This window comes from Trichomycterus rosablanca, chromosome 2, assembly GCF_030014385.1.
Source record: "Trichomycterus rosablanca isolate fTriRos1 chromosome 2, fTriRos1.hap1, whole genome shotgun sequence".
In the NCBI taxonomy this organism is placed as follows: domain Eukaryota; kingdom Metazoa; phylum Chordata; class Actinopteri; order Siluriformes; family Trichomycteridae; genus Trichomycterus; species Trichomycterus rosablanca.
The window spans coordinates 8,147,702-8,161,483 of record NC_085989.1 but is presented as its reverse complement, the minus strand read 5'-3'; the positions used below and the strand labels follow the sequence as shown (position 1 = coordinate 8,161,483).

The following is a 13,782-nucleotide window of genomic DNA, read 5'->3' as shown; positions in this document are numbered from 1 at the left end:
GAAAGGTCCTGGGTTCAATCCCCAGGTGGGACAGTCCGGGTCCTTTCTGTGTGGAGTTTGCATATTCTCCCCGTGTATTTGGGTTTCCTCCTGGTGCTCCGGTTTCCTCCCACAGTCCAAAGACATGCAAGTGAGGTGAATTGAAGATACAAAATTGTCCATGACTATGTTCGATATAATCTTGTGAACTGATGAATCTTGTGTAATGAGTAACTACCGTTCCTGTCATTAATGTAACCACAATGTAAAAAAAACATGACGTTAAAATCCCAATAAACAAACAAACGCTGGCATCTATATACGCCCATAAATACATACAATATGTAGTCCTAATTATTGTCAGAGAAAGAAATAATGCAAAACACATTTAATGTTAGTCCATGGTTTTGTGTCCTTGATGCCACTTTTAAAGCTAGCAGAAGTGTATATTTATTTCCTTGTTTGAACTTTCTCTTGGATCGAATTAATATTTATAATAATTAAATATTAATAGTTACAACAAGGTATGTATTACATACAATAATTGGACAATTTTGATGGAAAAAATTGTGTACATTTTATGTACGTAAATTCGACGTTACGCACTTTGCGCTTCCTACGCCGATCCGCACTTACGCCCAAAATCGTCCGTAAGGTCGCGCATGCGCAGTAAAGCTCCCTGCGTTTTTGTGTTTTGCGCCTTCCTTTTAACGTTGTGCTTCTAAATGTAATCAGATCAGATCATCTAATTATACATTTAAAGCAACAAGGACAAACATATTCGGTCTACAATTAAAATGGACACGTTTATTCACCCGACAAGCACAACTAGGTGGTATGAGTTAGTTATCCGCTGGGTGGGAGCGTTTCATTCAAAACTGAGGATAATTTAAAGCACCAGAAACAGGAAACCTGAGCGCTTTAAACACCTGGATTCATCTACAGCCCTTCTGAGAGCAGCTACATACAAACAGGTACGAGTTACATTATTATTATTATTATGGATAATTATAAATACAGAGCGCTATTAGCTTAGCGGCTAACGCTAGCGGCTAAGCTAAGAAGTACCGGTGCTGTTAAGCTTGCTTGTTAACTATCAGCTGTGATGTGTTTTGAATAGTTCATGTACTGCACACGGTGCACACACAAGTCTTTAAAGCCCACATTGTAGTGAGGATTCATTTCAGCTCTTTATTATAAATGAAAAGTGCAGTATAAACCGATTTATATAGTGTACTAGAAATAAACTAGCAAATGTCTGTACTTATTTCAAACGTGTTAAAAAATGTATAAATGTCCAACTTTAATCAAATCATATAAGATAAGACTTTACTGATCCCGAAGGAAATTGCAGTGTCACAGTACTTTACACATGACACGAGGGAAGACAGACATTATACAACACAATTAAACATAACAGGGCATAGGCAAACGAAAAGACAAGACATTATCAAAAACAGCAGCATATGTATTATTGCACTAAGAGAAAAAATATATATTATTTTACAAGGGTATATTACACTACAAGAGATGAAAAAAAATCAATCAACATATCAATCAATTCATAGCAGGTAAACTGTTATTATACTTTTTTCAAAAATGATCAAATAGTTTACTTTTAATAAATACACTACCACGAAGTATACTTTTAGTTACATTAAAGTTTCATTTCATTTAATATTCTGAAATACTTGTTTTTAATAAGATGTTTGGTCAATTTGCTCATTATTTTAAACAACTGCTTAAGTGTATTTTTATAAAGTTACTTATTGGTACGATAGTAAAACGTTTTTATAATGTTTACTATATAATAGTTGTGAGTATATTTCCGTTTCAATTTCATTACAGCATCGAGGAGTCATGGAGAGCATCCTAAGTAGCTGCATCACTGTCCGGTTTGGGACTTGCACTGTATCTGACCGCAAGACTCTCCAGCGAGTAGTGAGGACAGCTGAAGAGATCATGGGGGTCTCTCTCCCATCTCTCACAGACATTTTCAACAATCGCTGTGTCCGCAAAGCTCTTAGCATTGTGGAGGATCCATCACATCCGTCGTTATATTACAAACATAATATTTTAAAAGGATTACATTAGTTACCTATACCTACAGTTGTATAGAGCTTGTGGTCCATCTTTTTTGATTAAGGGTCGTGATGTATATAACAGGTTGGTTACATTAGTTCCCTCTTCCTGGCAGTTGACAATATTATAAAAACTTTTAGTCATTGGCTGGCATAATTAACCCAGGAAACATGTTTACAAAGACAAAGCACATTATCATGCCTAAAGCACTTATTTACAAGTCTTTATGAATTTCCTTGATTGAATGATTTAACTAATTAAGTGTTTATATTTCTGCAGTTAATTTTTGTCCAGCTCACTCAGCCACCTTCTGTTATTTGGCCTACACTGATCTTGGTAAGATGTTTACAAAAGCTGCATTGATCAATATACAGTTTGAAAGACATTTTCAGGATCGATTAGGGATAATGTATGCAAGCAATGTATACTCACTGTAAAATATTATAATCAAAAAGCACATTATCATGTCTAAAGCACATATTTCCAAGTATGCGCTTATGTTCTTCAGCCTACTAAAGGCACTGTTTCTTCTGCTCTAGCACTGTTTTGGATACTGCTTTTCGTGATGCCACTCCTGCTGCCTGAGTGAATCAATAAACCATTTTTAACCATGTAAACATATTTAAACTTCAGTTACTTTTTTTCTTATTCAACATTTCTTTTCCATCATTAAGTGGAACTAAAAAATTTTAATAAGATGAATAAGATCCACATTGATCTGTGAAAAATAGTTTTTGTTTTCATTCCAGAATTACAGACCAGTGTCAGGAGGCAGGAGATCAGCAGTCAATTATGGCAAGACAAAACTTTTTCTTTTTTTTTGGCAAACTTAGAATAAATAAAAATATTTGAAATAAAATATTGAAAAATGTGTTTTGGTGTACATTTGTTTTTTTTCTGTTACTGTTTTAATTGTACTCTATTATTATTATTATTACTTATAATTATAATAAAGTATATATATTTTACAGAGTATTTTCATAGCGGGCCAGATCCGGCTGCCGGATGTGGGCCGACACAAAAAGTTCCGGCATGCCGGATATGGCCCAGAGTTTTTGCTAGCTGGGTAGTCAGTACATTAGTATTTAGTTTTGCATTTAATATAGCTGTAGCTTAGTTTATAGTATCCATGTGTTCCTTAATCTTAGCATTATTTCCTGTATTTTACAATCTCTAGCATTAGCACTTACAGTTTCAGTAGCATATGCTTAGCATTAGCATTTATAGTGTTCACAGTATTCATATGGTGGTGGGTTTATTACTATGTATGTGTTTTTCTTTGTATATTTTGCACCACACTGTTAAAAATTCCTTGTACTAGTGTTTATTAATCTGTTTTAAGTATTATTTATTTTTATTTAACTATAAATGTGAGCAAATACGCAAAACTTTTGTTATATTTTTCGTTAATATCAGTTGTCACATGATCCAGCAAATCACTGGAGACGTTCTGTGGCCTGTGCTGCTGCACCTGACATCTTTCGCCACAAGAGGGCAGTAATACATCATGTCGTTTTTTTCAACCACATCACACATACAGTACACTGTATGGCTAAAAGCACGTGGGCAGCTGCTGTGGGTTTATGTGGCAGCCAGTGTCACAGGAAACACTGAACAGGTACAGTAGGTTATATTTGTAAAAGTTCATAAAATGTAAAGTATATAAAGCAAGTGTGTATTATAATACATGAAAACCTAAAACCTGAGAAACAGTTTGCTGCAGAGGTTGTGTTTGCATCTTTATCACTTTCACAAGTGTCAATTACTTGAATTTTATCACTAAAAAGACCAATATTTAAAAATATATAAAGTGGTGACATGATGTTGTTAAAAGTTCTGTGGGTTCTGCACAACACTAAAGTCCAGGACCTTAGTTTGAACCGCTCTTCCAGTCACTGTCTGTAAGAACTGTCCATATCGGTATACAGTGATACTTTGTAACTCGACGTCCCCTACACTCGAAATCTTTAAAACTCGACGCCCTTCGTCGAGAAATTTGTACCCTTAAAGTCGGCGTTTCTCCTAAACTTGACGTGTGCGACTGCCGCTTTGTTCAGCGCTTGGCTTGAGTGGTGCAGCAAAACGTCATCAAAGTACGAATATGAGACGAATCTTCATTTGTGTGGAATAACCATCAGATTCACTCTGAAAGCTCCACATGTACCTGTGTTTAGCTGAATTTCTTCCTGTTTCACTTTTAAACTTGTGTTTAATCCCTCGCTCATTTTAATGAGCAATAAGTTACGTCAAGCTTTGTGCACTGCCACACTCCATAGGAAATAACGGCACAGCAGCGTATAAGCGGTTTTGCCGCTTCTCATGTGAATGCACCCTTACTAAACTCGCTACGGAATACAATATTCTAAGATCAAGCATCTGTGATTAAGAAGCATAAGGAAACAATAAAGAAGTAAAGGTAAAGTGCAGGTTTATTGTATTCATGTTTTATATATTATATTTGTGTTATTTTGTGTATAAGTGTCAGAAACAACCCCATTATTTTACATTAGCCTAAAATATATGCAGTTCCAAAGGACAGTGAAATGTAATAACAGGTTTCCCATACATCCTTATGAGAAAAATACCTTAAAACTCAATGCTGTGAACTATTATTCATACATTGTGTTTTGACTCACTGTTGTCTCCATAGTTTAGCTGTTTCCTGTATTGTTGGTTGTTATAGTTATCCCAGTATGTGTACAGTAAAGTACAGGCACCTTACAGTTCTTGTCTATGTACTGTTAAATCTTTATTATGTGTACTTTCATTACTGTTGTATCATGCTTCTGGGGCATTAATTTCCTTCAGGATTAATAAAGTATCTCTTTGCTTATTTAGCTTTATGAATTTATATAGTTTCTCCCAGCATAATGGGCAAACTCTGCCCATTCAATTAAAGTGCAGTTTATTATTAGACATTAAGAAAAAAATACCTAACATCTACAAGACTACAGATTTTTTCATTCACCATTTTCAAATTTTCTTTAGCGATATCTTTATATACAGTGTATCACAAAAGTGAGTACACCCCTCACATTTCTGCAGATATTTAAGTATATCTTTTCATGGGACAACACTGACAAAATGACACTTTGACACAATGAAAAGTAGTCTGTGTGCAGCTTATATAACAGTGTAAATTTATTCTTCCCTCAAAATAACTCAATATACAGCCATTAATGTCTAAACCACCGGCAACAAAAGTGAGTACACCCCTTAGTGAAAGTTCCTGAAGTGTCAATATTTTGTGTGGCCACCATTATTTCCCAGAACTGCCTTAACTCTCCTGGGCATGGAGTTTACCAGAGCTTCACAGGTTGCCACTGGAATGCTTTTCCACTCCTCCATGACGACATCACGGAGCTGGCGGATATTCGAGACTTTGCGCTCCTCCACCTTCCGCTTGAGGATGCCCCAAAGATGTTCTCTTGGGTTTAGGTCTGGAGACATGCTTGGCCAGTCCATCACCTTTACCCTCAGCCTCTTCAATAAAGCAGTGGTCGTCTTAGAGGTGTGTTTGGGGTCATTATCATGCTGGAACACTGCCCTGCGACCCAGTTTCCGGAGGGAGGGGATCATGCTCTGCTTCAGTATTTCACAGTACATATTGGAGTTCATGTGTCCCTCAATGAAATGTAACTCCCCAACACCTGCTGCACTCATGCAGCCCCAGACCATGGCATTCCCACCACCATGCTTGACTGTAGGCATGACACACTTATCTTTGGACTCCTCACCTGATTGCCGCCACACATGCTTGAGACCATCTGAACCAAACAAATTAATCTTGGTCTCATCAGACCATAGGACATGGTTCCAGTAATCCATGTCCTTTGTTGACATGTCTTCAGCAAACTGTTTGCGGGCTTTCTTGTGTAGAGACTTCAGAAGAGGCTTCCTTCTGGGGTGACAGCCATGCAGACCAATTTGATGTAGTGTGCGGCGGATGGTCTAAGCACTGACAGGCTGACCCCCCACCTTTTCAATCTCTGCAGCAATGCTGACAGCACTCCTGCGCCTAGCTTTCAAAGACAGCAGTTGGATGTGACGCTGAGCACGTGCACTCAGCTTCTTTGGACGACCAACGCGAGGTCTGTTCTGAGTGGACCCTGCTCTTTTAAAACGCTGGATGATCTTGGCCACTGTGCTGCAGCTCAGTTTCAGGGTGTTGGCAATCTTCTTGTAGCCTTGGCCATCTTCATGTAGCGCAACAATTCGTCTTTTAAGATCCTCAGAGAGTTCTTTGCCATGAGGTGCCATGTTGGAACTTTCAGTGACCAGTATGAGAGAGTGTGAGAGCTGTACTACTAAATTGAACACACCTGCTCCCTATGCACACCCGAGACCTAGTAACACTAACAAATCACATGACATTTTGGAGGGAAAATGACAAGCAGTGCTCAATTTGGACATTTAGGGGTGTAGTCTCTTAGGGGTGTACTCACTTTTGTTGCCGGTGGTTTAGACATTAATGGCTGTATATTGAGTTATTTTGAGGGAAGAATAAATTTACACTGTTATATAAGCTGCACACAGACTACTTTTCATTGTGTCAAAGTGTCATTTTGTCAGTGTTGTCCCATGAAAAGATCTACTTAAATATCTGCAGAAATGTGAGGGGTGTACTCACTTTTGTGATACACTGTATATATATACAGTATATACAGTGGGGGAAATAAGTATTTGATCCCCTGATTTTGTAAGTTTACCCCTTACAAAGACTTGAACAGTCTATAATTTTTATGGAAGGTTTATTTTAACAGAGAGAGACAGAATATCAAAAAAAACATTAAATAAAAGTTATAAATTAATTTGTATTTAATTAAGGGAAATAAGTATTTGATCCCCTACCAACCAGCAAGAATTCTGACCCCCACAGACCGGTTATGTGCCCATGAGGCACACAAATTAGTCCTGTCCCTGTATAAAACACTCCTATCACAGAATCAGTTTCTTCTGTTCAAATCTCTCGACCACCATGGGCAAGACCAAAGAGCTATCAAAGGACGTCAGGGACAAGATTGTAGACCTGCACAAGGCTGGAATGGGCTACAAGACCACCAACAAGAAGCTTGGTGAGAAAGAGACCACTGTTGGTACGATAATTCGAAAATGGAAGAAATACAAGATCACAGTCAATCACCCTCACTCTGGAGCTCCATGCAAGATCTCACCTGGTGGGGTAAGAATGATTCTGAGAAAGGTGAGGTCAGTCCAGAATTACACGGGAGGAGCTTGTCAATGATCTCAAGGGAGCTGGGAGCACAGTCACCAAGAAAACCATCAGTAACACACTTCGCCATAATGGATTGAGATCCTGCAGTGCCCGCAAAGTCCCTCTGCTCAAGAAGGCTCATGTACAGGCCTGTCTGAAGTTTGCCAATGAACACCTGAATAATTCAGAGAAAGCTTGCGAGAATGTGATATGGTCAGATGAGACCAAAATTGAGCTCTTTGGCATCAACTCCACTCGCCGTGTTTGGAGGCAAAGAAATGCCCGGTGGGGATGGTGTTCTTGGGGTCATATCCAGCATTTCTCTGCTCCCAGCTCCCTTGAGATCATTGACAAGCTCCTCCCATGTAATTCTGGACTGACCTCACCTTTCTCAGAATCATTCTTACCCCACCAGGTGAGATCTTGCATGGAGCTCCAGAGTGAGGGTGATTGACTGTGATCTTGTATTTCTTCCATTTTCGAATGATCGCACCAACAGTGGTCTCTTTCTCACCAAGCTTCTTGCTGATGGTCTTGTAGCCCATTCCAGCCTTGTGCAGGTCTACAATCTTGTCCCTGACGTCCTTTGATAGCTCTTTGGTCTTGCCCATGGTGGTCGAGAGATTTGAACGGAAGAAACTGATTCTGTGACAGTAGTCTTTTATACAGGGACAGGACTAATTTGTGTGCCTCATGGGCACATAACCGGTCTGTGGGGGTCAGAATTCTTGCTGGTTGGTAGGGGATCAAATACTTATTTCCCTTAATTAAATACAAATTAATTTATAACTTTTATTTAATGTTTTTTTTCTGGATTTTTTGTTGATATTCTGTCTCTCTCTGTTAAAATAAACCTTCCATACAAATTATAGACTGTTCAAGTCTTTGTAAGGGGATCAAATACTTATTTCCCCCACTGTATATATTTATGCATTTTCTCCCCTTTGCTCCCAATTTAGTGTGGTCAGTTTGTCTTCCGCTGCTGGGGGATCCCTGATTGCAGTCGAGGTGGGTATACTGCTGCTCACGCCTCCTCCAAATTGCACACAGCCCTTAGCAGAACCTTTTTCCACCTATGCACTCTGCACAGGCGCCTCTCTATCTGCCAATCAGGGTCCTTACACAGCGTTTGAAGACCCCGCACACATAGTCCGGTCATCCCGCCCTAGCAGAAACATGTCTGCTAGATGTCAATTATGCCCGAGTTTCGAACCAAGGAGTTCAGAATCTCGGGGCTGGTGTGATAGCGAAATATCCCACTGGGCGCCCCTTTAGCGATATCTTGATGGATATGACTTACTGAATTTTGCAATCAGTCAATAATAAACCATTCATTTCTCACCATCTTATTAAGAAGTCCTATAGGTGTGATTGAGTTAATGAGGGAATGTATGCATGTGTTACTCTGTGATGGATTGGCGCCCTGTCCGGGTTGTATTCCTGTCTTTTGTCCTGGTGTGTTTCTGTGTGACACCGGACGCACCACCACTCTGACTGAGATGTAAATGAATTAAATGTACATAGTTTAAATGGCATTATGTAAAGACTTATGTCTTTGTTATGTGTGACAGATCTTTCCTTTTTCTTCCGGTTGAGTTCTGTTAGAGATGAGGTGATGAGGTCTGTGCTGGGTTATGAGTCACTGCTGCTGCCTCACTGTCATTTCTTCCAGTATCTCTCATCATATACACAGGATATTACATCTCGGACTATGAGAGGTTTGGATGTGATGTAGGTAGCCGTTTATGCATTTAGACTGTCATCTTTCATAGACTGTTATCTGGTACATGATACACTTTTTGCAGTTTGCACATCTGTGTGCACAGTTACACACAGACACATAGACATACTTTCTCTCTCTCTCTCATAATTTATTTTACAATACTTTCTACAGCTTTACAGATTTTTCACAGAGTTTTTCACCTTAGTAAATATCATCTGTACAATCTATACACACACATACCAATAATTTATTTTACTGTACAATTCCTGTTTTAGCTTCTTTAAATTTTTTTCATTAAATGTACAGTTTCTTTCTTTGTTAATCCTAATATATAATATCAAATCACTTTCTCACATCACATTAACACAGGTGTGAAAGGTGAGTGAAAATCTTAGATGCACAGTCCCTCACAGTTGTAATACACATTAAACACAAATGGTGGAATGCGGTGTTAGCCTTGCACCAGTTTTAATGGGACTCAGTGTCTTCCAAAAAGTTCCATCTTTGACTCATCAGTCCACAGAATCTTATCCCAAAAGTCTTGAAAGTCACGTAGATAGACTTGTTTCGGTAAATGCAAGACAAGCCTTCTTGGGCCTTGCAACTCTACCATGGATGCCATTTTTTACTGTGTCTTTCTTAATGTGAAATTGTCTACATTGACCTTAACTGACCTGCAGTTCTTTAGATGGTAGTCTGGGTTCTATTGTGACCAACGGATGATTCATTGATGCGTTGTTGGTATTACCGTTACCTGTGCTCCAAGTTTTCTCTAATTGGGGAGAATGGCTCTCACTGAGGTTTGCTGGAGTCCCAGAGCCTTAGCAATGGCAACAACGATAATAATACATTTAATTAATTTAGTGCTATTCTCAAGTGTTACGGTTGGTTTTAAGCTCTTTGTGTACCCAGAGTTTGTTTGTTTGTTTATTAGGGTTTTAACGTCATGTTTTACACTCATGACAGGAACATTCATACTCATTACACAAGGTTCATCAGTTCACAAGTTTATATCGAACACGGTCATGGACAATTTTGTATCTCCAATTCACCTCACTTGCATGTCTTTGGACTGTGGGAGGAAACCGGAGCACCCGGAGTAAACCCACATGGACACGGGGAGAACATGCAAACTCCACACAGAAAGGACCCGGACCGCCCCACCTGGGGATCGAACCCAGGACCTTCTTGCTGTGAGACGACAGTACTACCCACTTAGCCACCGCCCGTACCCAGAGTAAAAAAGTCATGGATAGTATATATACAGTGGGGTCAAAAAGTATTTAGTCAGCCACTGATTGTGCAAGTTCTCCTACTTAGAAAGATGAGAGAGGTCTGTAATTTTCATCATAGGTACACTTCAACTATGAGAGACAAAATGAGAAAAAAAAATCCAGGAAATCACATTGTAGGATTTTTAAAGAATTTATTTGTAAATTATGGTGGAAAATAAGTATTTGGTCACCCACAAACAAGCAAGATTTCTGGCTCTCACAGACCTGTATCTTCTTCTTTAAGAAGCTCTTCTGTCCTCCACTCGTTACCTGTATTAATGGCACCTGTTTGACCTCGTTATCTGTATAAAAGACACCTGTCCACAGCCTCAAACAGTCAGACTCCAAACTCAACCATGGCCAAGACCAAAGAGCTGTCGAAGGACACCAGGAAGAAAATTGTAGACCTGCACCAGGCTGGGAAGAGTGAATCTACAATAGGCAAGCAGGTTGGTGTGAATAAATCAACTGTGGGAGCAATTGTAAGAAAATGGAAGACATACAAGACCATTGATAATCTCCCTCAATCTGGGGCCCCACGCAAGATCTCATCCCTTGGGGTCAAAATGATCATGAGAACGGTGAGCAAAAATCCCAGAACTACACGGAGGGACCTGATGAATGACCTGCAGAGAGCTGGGACCAAAGTAACAAAGGCTACCATCAGTATACACACTACGCCAAGAGAGACTCAAATCCTGCAGTGCCAGGCGTGTCCCCCCAGTACATGCCCAGGCCCGTCTGAAGTTTGCCAGAGAGCATATGGATGATCCAGAAGAGGATTGGGAGAATATCATGTGATCAGATGAAACCAAAATGGAACTTTTTGGTAAAAACTCAACTCGTCGTGTTTGGAGGAAGAAGTATGCCGAGTTGCATCCCAAGAACACCATACCTACTGTGAAGCATGGGGGTGGAAACATCATGCTTTGGGGCTGTTTTTCTGCAAAGGGGACAGGCCGACTGATCCGTATTAAGGGAAGAATGAACGGGGCCATGTATCGTGAGATTTTAAGCCAAAACCTCCTTCCATCAGTGAGAGCATTGAAGATGGAACGTGGCTGGGTCTTCCAGCATGACAATGATCCCAAACACACCGCTCGGGCAACGAAGGAGTGGCTCCGTAAAAAGCATTTCAAGGTCCTGGAGTGGCCTAGCCAGTCTCCAGACCTGAACCCCATAGAAAATGTGTGGAGGGAGTTGAAAGTCCATGTTGCCCAGCGACAGCCCCAAAACATCACTGCTCTAGAGGAGATCTGCATGGAGGAATGGGCCAAAATACCAGCTACAGTGTGTGCAAACCTGGTGAAGACTTACAGGAAACGTTTGACCTCTGTCATTGCCAACAAAGGTTATGTTACAAAATATTGAGCTGAACTTTTGTTATTAACCAAATACTTATTTTCCACCATAATTTACAAATAAATTCTTTAAAAATCCTACAATTTGATTACCTTGTTTTTTTTGTTTTCTCATTTTGTCTCTCATAGTTGAAGTGTACCTATGATGAAAATTACAGACCTCTCTCATCTTTCTAAGTAGGAGAGCCTGCACAATCAGTGGCTGACTAAATACTTTTTGGCCCCACTGTAGATAGACCGACTGACCAACAGACAGACTGACAGTTTTTATATGGCCTAATCTACTCATCATGAAACTGCTGTGTCTTCTGAAGGTAGGGTTTTCTTTGGGGTTAGGATACATACAGGGATAAAATGACTATTGACATGGAGAAACCCCTTTCAATAAACAATAAAACAAAGTTTTTAGTGTAGGGATCTGCTTATAATTATAAACTGTATGGTCAAGACTGTGGACACCCCTTCTAGTTAACATTGTGTGAACCGATTGTTAAATTTCTGTTCTTTTCTCCACATAAATGTTTCTTGTGACTAAAGCAAGGTCAGTTGACATTGTTTAACACAGTTAGTGTTTGTAACATCAAATAATGTAAAATAAACACAGTAAAATAAAGCAAATCTGAGAACCAAAACTAAAAACCTACGCTTGACTATCATTTGTATGCTATTTTTAAAGGGTTTATGTTGTAATTATTATGATGTTATGATTTGTTTGTAAGGTTTGTATTAATAATGTCACTTAGGTGATGCTAGTGCACCCCGACTTATCGGCCACTTGCGTCACAGGTTTGCTGGTTCCAGACAAGCAAGGTTATGGGGCCAGAGTGGCACCACATTTCTGGCCGAGAACCTGTTGCTGGATAAAACCGCCGAACCATTCAGGATATTGGCACCAACACCAGCACCATGCCAGTGGAAAAGTGCCTTATTATTAGGGCCCTACTAAATTAATGGGAAAATGTGCTTAATTTCACAGACCTCGTTTATCAAAAATGACAATTTTTTAAAGAAAAGGGCCACATTTCACGGCAGTCATTAAATTACACTCTAAATTGAATAATAGAATAAATGGAAGCTACAATACACAGCACAGCCACCTTAACGGTTGAATGTAAACCTAGAACATCGAGCGATGGCTCAGTCTCAAAAATGAAAATTCTCGTCTCCCGGGGGCATCCACAGAATTGGTTTGGAGTTTTCCAAACTTAGTTACCTGAGTCGTGTTTTAGCTGCTTCGGACTTCAACATCTTGGACATTTTGACTAAACCATTGCTAACTGAATTGCCGTAGGATTGCTAGGGCCGCCTCATAGTGCAAATTAACCAGTAAACGTGATGCACTTGAATGCTACGCGAATAAAAAACGTTAAATCACTAAACACAGATCTTAAATATTTAATTTCACAGCAAATTGCATATTACACGGGAATTAGGTAGGGCCTTACTTATGAGACACAGAGCTAGGCACAAAGTCTGTGGTTGTACATAAGTATCATGTTACTGGTTCCAGTCTTTTTGATGACAGACATTGCCACCATATCACCCAAAGTTCATATGCTCAAGATGGCAAAACCATACCAGGCCGTCGTGAGGCAGTTCGGACCCTAAAAGATGGTGTTGCCAACCATCATGAACAGAAAGTGGAAGTACTAGTGCAGAAACATGGTCCAAAGGGGAAACCACCAAGCACTGGATTGCTTACAATCAGCATAAACACAGAACACTCAACTCCACCCATCAAAAATTAGAACACAGATGAATAAGCTAATAAATGATGGCAGCACAGGAAAGGTAGAATCACAGACAATTACTACAGGTAGGTGACCAAATACAAAGAAACATGCCAAACATGGAGTCACATACTGTACAGTTTAGGCTCCTTAGTAGGAACGGTCACTGCAAAACATAGTTGTCTGATGACCAGAATGACCTTGCCCCAGCTCAAAGGGAAGGATGGGTCAATTGAGGACATATTCCAAGGTGTATTGAAGCTATTCTTTTGGCTCCTGGTGGCACAACATCTTACTAAGACGCTTTAAGTTGTTTACTTTCTTTTAAGTCTCTCACCTGCTTGTATATCATCATCTTCTGGTACTATTGGTCAGTGTATGCATGCCCAGTATCTGTTCGACTTATCTGTTGCAGTCA

The 13,782-nt window shown here is 39.7% G+C and overlaps 1 long non-coding RNA gene across 1 annotated transcript; it reads left to right on the top strand.

Annotated features, from left to right (window-relative positions):
• Nucleotides 1-746: 746 nt before the first annotated feature.
• Nucleotides 747-2,934, top strand: LOC134304518 (uncharacterized). Its single transcript, XR_010007936.1, has 5 exons — nt 747-953; nt 1,828-2,145; nt 2,341-2,397; nt 2,601-2,673; nt 2,811-2,934. It is a non-coding gene; the product is annotated as an uncharacterized LOC134304518 (long non-coding RNA).
• Nucleotides 2,935-13,782: the final 10,848 nt, after the last annotated feature.